The sequence below is a fragment of the Leptonychotes weddellii genome, chromosome 2, assembly GCF_054177405.1.
Source record: "Leptonychotes weddellii isolate Sample4059 chromosome 2, ASM5417740v2, whole genome shotgun sequence".
NCBI lineage: Eukaryota > Metazoa > Chordata > Mammalia > Carnivora > Phocidae > Leptonychotes > Leptonychotes weddellii.
Window position 1 is genome coordinate 177,414,969 of NC_138370.1, and position 5,852 is coordinate 177,420,820.

Genomic DNA, 5,852 nt, shown 5'->3' on the forward strand with positions numbered 1-5,852 from the left:
GTCCGCCGTCGTTGTCATGGGAACCCCAGACTGCTCGAACCACCAGTTTAAAGGGACCGAGGAAGCTCCGAGACTCCGAGTGTTCAGCCCTGGCAGGGGCTGCACCTACACCCCCACCAGGCTCACAGTTGTTGGAGTCCAGAGGGCTGCCGGGAGGAGGCGGCGTCCAGAGCCACTGCGGACGGGAGCGAAACCGAGGAAGCGGGAAATCTGCTGTTAGAGTCCAGCAGTGCGGAGTCTCGGGTGTCCCTGGGGCCGATCCTGAGGGAGGGGCTCTATGCACGCCAGAGGCTGGGGAGGCTCCCCGCCGGCCAGTAGGGTCCGGTCTGGTCGGACTGCCCCGGGGAGATCAGGGCCAGGAGCGAGCCAGACTGTGGGGCCGTGGGGAATCCACCCTCTCTGATCTTCACTCCCGCGGCCTCGCCCCTGACCCTCCGGCCGGCCGGGTTCCTCCTCTTCACCTCTCGGAGCGTGGACAACTATTTGCCACTCCCCCTTCGGCCCCGCCTCTCCCAGCCTTGAGGTCCTACGACCTTCCCTGGCTCTGTGACCTCGGAGGGGTCGCTTGGCTTCTCTGTGCCCTTTTCTGCCTCGTGAATGCTCAGGGCCGTTGGAAGTAAAGAGCCTCGCGTGGCCCCCGCCGAGGCGCGCAGGTTTCAGGTTACTGGCGGGCCCACGCGAGCGGCGTAGACCCGCCCCTCTGCAAAGGACGCGCTCCACTTGGCGTCGGCTGGGTCCCCGCAAAGCCCAGCAGCTCCGGGGAAGGCGCCCCAGGCCCACGTCCCGGCCGCGTGCGTGCGGGAGACCCCAGCAGCCCGCTCTGTGCGGGGCAGCACCGCGCCTCTACGTCTCCGCCCCCTGCGCCGGGCCTCAGGTCAGCTGTGGCCCCCGCAGGCCGCTGGCTTCCCGATCCAGGGGAGGGGCGGTGCTCGTGACCGCCACTCTCTCCTCTTCCGGGTCGGGCGGGCTCCCGGGGGGCCTGGGCGGGGGAGACTGTGGGCCGCGATCCCGGACGTGCGCATTTCCGCGCTCTTCCTCGCGGCGAGCCCCGACGGCGGAGCCCAGCGCTGCAGCCTTGCGGGGCCCCTGGGGCCGAAGACGCCACTCGGCCTCTCTTTTTTCTGCCTCTCCGTCTCACGCTTGTGACTTGCGCCGGTCACCCTCTCCGCGCGCCGGTTACCCTCTCTGCGCACCGGCACACAGCCACGTCCACGCGCGGAGGGGGACCCAGCCTACACAGAAGCAAGGCGCCGGTAGACCTCAGGCAGCCGTGCTCTGGAAGCACGCTCTTCCCGGCCCCGCTGCAGGCTTGTCCAGCGCGTCCTGCTTAGTAGGGAGGGGTTGGTGCGCTGCGTGCCCGGGGCCCCGATGGCACCGCGGATCCATCATCGCGTGCGTACTCCCCCTTCCCCGGCACCCTGGGATCCTCTTCTTCGGGTTCATTTCAACCCACGGTCCAGCCTGACCTTCGAGCCGAACACACCCTCGACCTCCTGCCGCGACCGCGCGCGCCTACCCGGGGGACCGAGCGGCCGCCAGGGGCCGCGGGATGTCGGGGGCGGGACCTGGGGCGGCCGACGGAGCTGCCCGGGTCTTGAGTGAGGGTGCCGCGGAGCTCGCTCGCTCTCCATCCCCCCAGCGCTGGGGTCCCCTCCCCAGGGCACCGGCTTTCGCCTCTCAATTGGAACCTTCTCTTCCGCGAACAGGCTGTGATTTATTTTTCTTTTCTGGAACTCAGGACCCCGAGTTCAAGACCTGAGCGGAGATCAAGAGTCAGCCGCGTGACCGACTGAGCCACCAAGGCGCCCCTGTGATTTTTTTTTTGTACCCGAGGGAAACAAACCTCGTGAGTCTCTAGCCCCCACCCCGCCTCGGCTGCACCTCTCCCCGCGGTCCACTTTCTCCTCCTTTCTTTTGAGCCCACTCCGGCCCGGCCTGCGACCTCGGCTACCCTGAGCCACCTGCAGAATCTAGGGACAGTACTCAGTAACCCCCCCCCCGGCTCAGCAGCCCCGCGGTCCCCTCCCCCCAGCGCTCCTCCTCAGGGCGGCAGCCCTCTGGGCGCTGCTGGGCAGTGCTTTGCCCCCCCTTCTTCATGTCCCCTCCGGAGAGCCCCGTCCTCTGCGACGGTATCCAGTTGTGGCTGTGCCCCCCAGCATGCAGCCTCGGACTCGCACGTCCAGCCGCCTCCCGGGCACCGGTACGTGGAGAATGGACTTGGTGTCTGCGAGTCCAAAACCGATCTGATTGCACCCCTCCTCCCCACCCCAAGATCGAACAGCTGCTCTGCCCACAGCCTTCCCTGCCTCCGGCCAGGGCAGTCTGTCCCTGCAGATGCTCGCACCAGACCGGCGACAGCCCTGGAAATCGTGAATGCTGCACCTCCCTCCGCCGCCGCCCGCCGCCCCTCGTTGGGACTCCTGACTCGCCGCTCGGTCTCGCGGTGGCCCGCCCCCTTGTGGTCCAGGCTTCCAAGGCAGCCAGGACTTTTTCTTCCGCCTTTTTTAAATTGCGGTAACATATACGTAACATAAAATGTTCCATTCTAACCATTTTTAAGTGTCCAGTCAGTGGCAGGAAGCACGTTCACACTGTTGTGCAACCATCCCCACCCTCCACCTCCAGAACTTGTTCATCTTCCCAAACTGCCCCCAAGAAACACTAGCTCCCCATCTCTCCCCGTCCCCAGCCCCCCGACACCCACCATCCCCTTTCTGTCGCTATGATCTGACTCCTCTGGGGACTTACAGAGTGGGACCATCCAGTGTTGCCCTTTGTGGCTGGCTCATGTCACTGAGCCCAGTGTCCTCAGGGTTCACCCAGGTGGTGGCAGGTATCAGCACCTCCTCCCTGTTTAAGGCCGAATAACACTCCACTTTAGGGATGGACCATGTTTTGTTTATCCACTTATCTGCAGGTGGACCCTTGGGCCACTCTGCTGTGACCAAGGCTGCTGACCTGACGGAAAGACCTTTTAAATCATCACCAGCCACTGTCCCTCTCCGCTCACCGTGTTCCCAGATCCCCTCTGCCCCCAGGAACAGTCCAAGCCTTTCTGCGGCTGAGGCCCTGTGAATGTGGGGGGCAGGTGCAGATATCTTTTCACATCAGTGTTTTTATTTTCTTAAGACACGTCCCCAGGGGTAGGACTGCTGGGTCATAGGGTAAGTTCTATTTTTATTTTTTGAGGAACTCCATACTGTTTCCACAGAGGCTGCACCAACTTACCTTCCTACCAACAGTGCACGAGGGTCCCCTTTTCTCCACATCCTCCACATCCTCGCCAACACCGGTTGTTTCTTTACTTTTTTTTTTTTTTTAGCGGAAAGATTTTTTTTTTCTTCTCTAAAAGGCAAAAAACTACAAACACCTCAGGTCCTGAGCTCCCCAAGACTTGGGTCCTCCACTGCCCCCCTGAAACCCGGCAGGAGAGGGGCTGGGGAGTGTGGAGAGGTTGGTTCTTTAAAAAGTCACCCCTGGACGGAAGGCTCTTCGTCGTTCGCTGCCTTCCTCCGCCTCTCGCGGGCCGCCGAGAAGAGGGGATGGCAGGGCCCAGGGCTATGCCGGCAAACTCAGCTTCTTCCCCTTCAGGACTTCGGTGATGGAGAGGTAGAAGAAATCGCAGTAGAGGACAGTCTGGACTAGGCCCGCCACAATGGCGATGAGGTCGAAGAAGCCCTCGAAGCGGTAGCGCCAGATGCAGTTGAAGAGATTAGAGCGTGCGGTAGACGCCCAGCGCGGACAAGCAGTGGCTGGTGATCGTCTCGGCCTCCCCGGTCTTGCTCACCAAGAACAGCTGGGGCAGGATGGCTACCGACTCCAGATAGATGGAGAAGGTCCAGAGGATCTCTAGAGGGGTAAAGTCATAGTTGACCAGGAACGCCAGGATGGCCGTGGGAACAACGAGGAACTCCACCCGGAATGTGTCATGGTTCCATTGTAAGTGGCTTTGAACTTGCTGTAAATCATCCAGACTGTGGTGAAGGAACAGGCAGTGTAGACCGCCTGCATGCATGTGTTGTACGGTGAGATGTAGTTGGTGAAGAGGTCCAGGTATCGGCCAGTGAACACCACAGCAAACAGGACCGGCTCTTCCCTGAAATTGCGGCACAAGGGCGGGCGGGACTTCCAGATTTAGAGCAGTAGCAAGATGATGGCTAGGAGGTGGGAGAAGTCTCCCAGGAATCGGAAGGTTTTCATGCTTTAGGGGGATCTGACAGGGCTGGGCTGGTGGGAGGCAGGCTGGAGGGGGTCTGCCCCCCGGGGCTGATGTTCTGGCCCAGTGGCTGGGCTGGGGGGGCGGGAGAGGGGCCCTTGGGTGGGCTCCACTCTGGGGAGGGGGCTCTGGGAGGGGGAGCTGAAGTGGGAGCTGGTCACCTGTTGTTTCTTGTCTCTTTGATGAGAGCCATCCTAACGGGGGTGAGGGGATTGCTCATTGGGGTAGTGTCTCTTCTTATAAGGACACTAATCCTATCACATTAGGGCGCCTCCTCTATGACTTTATTTAACCTTGATTTTTTCCAGAGAGGCACCCCTGCTCCAAATGCAGCCACACTGGGGGTTAGGGCTCCAAAATATAGATTGGGGGGATACAAACATTCAGCCCATTACACTCCCATCCTCCCTAGACCCCTTTACCCTGTCCGACGTTTTTAATTCTCCTTACAATTCTCATCTTCTGACTCACGATACACTTTATTCGATATGGTGATTTTTCGTTGTATCCAGAGTTCTTGGAGGGAGGGGAGGAACTTTGCCCTCAAGGATATTTGGCACTATCTGGGGATATTCTGGGTTGTCATGGTGCAGGGGAGAGGTGCTCCTGGTTAGAGGAGGCTCCTGCTAGACGTCCTACAATGCTCAGGGAGAGCCCTTGGGAAGAAGGACTTGGCCCATATTGTCCCTGCGGCTGCTGGGAGGGGCCCTGATCTGTATCTTCTCATTGGGATGCCAGGCCCTGGAGGGCAGGAGCCTGTATCTCTTTGGCTCCGTGCTGTGTCTGCAGCATCTAGAACTGCAGGGCCTTCAGAAGATGCATGGGAAGCATAAGGACACGAGTGCCAGGGGCCTGGGGCTGGGGGCAGGAAATTGGCCTGGGCAGGAACAGGGAAGCGCCGGCCACACGCCCAAGCCTGAGGGGGAGCTGCTTGATCGGGGCTTGGACAAAGGGGCACACGCGGAAGAGGCCACTGCAGCCAGTGGGAGAGTGGGGGCAGATGGCGGGAGAGACAGTGCTCCCTGGGTGCCCCAGTATGGTCAGGCTCCCTGGGAGGGAGGGGCCGCTGGCCTTGCCGAGAGCCGCCTTGAGAGATGAGGGAGTGAAGGGGTGCAGAGAGAACCCTTGGGGGGAGATTCATGTCAGAAATTGTGCCTTAGAGACGTTGGCTCTCCAGGCCTGGCTTCAGAGCCTCCGCAGGCTGCAGATTGGGTCTGGCGTTGTCAGCATGGGTATGGCCTCTGCCCTGATACCAGGAAGCTCTGGAAATGAATATTTTTTATTTAAACTCAGTTAATCAACATATAATGTATTACTAGTTTCAGATGTAGACTTCAGTGATTCATCAGTTGCATTAACACGCAGTGCTCATCACATCACATGCCCTCCTTCATGCCCATCCCCCAGTTACCCCATCCCCCCCTCCCCTCCAGCAACCCTCAGGTTGTTTCCTGAGATTAAGAGTCTCTTATGCTTTGTCTCCCTCTCTGGTTTCATCTTGTTTTATTTTATCCTCTCTTCCCCTGTAATCCTCTGTTTTGTTTCTTAAATTCCACATACGAGAGAGATCATATGATAATTGTCTTTCTCTGACTTATTTCGCTTAGCATAATACCCTCTAGTTCCATCCATGTTG

General features: G+C 59.7%; 1 pseudogene across 1 annotated transcript; it reads right to left on the reverse strand.

Annotated features, from left to right (window-relative positions):
• Window positions 1-3,507: 3,507 nt before the first annotated feature.
• Window positions 3,508-4,368, reverse strand: LOC102745048 (ER lumen protein-retaining receptor 1 pseudogene; annotated as a pseudogene). Its single transcript, XR_014143133.1, has 2 exons — window positions 4,330-4,368; window positions 3,508-4,201 (listed from the first exon to the last, which is right to left on the reverse strand). The product of XR_014143133.1 is annotated as an ER lumen protein-retaining receptor 1 pseudogene (transcript).
• Between the last annotated feature and the right edge of the window lie 1,484 nt (window positions 4,369-5,852).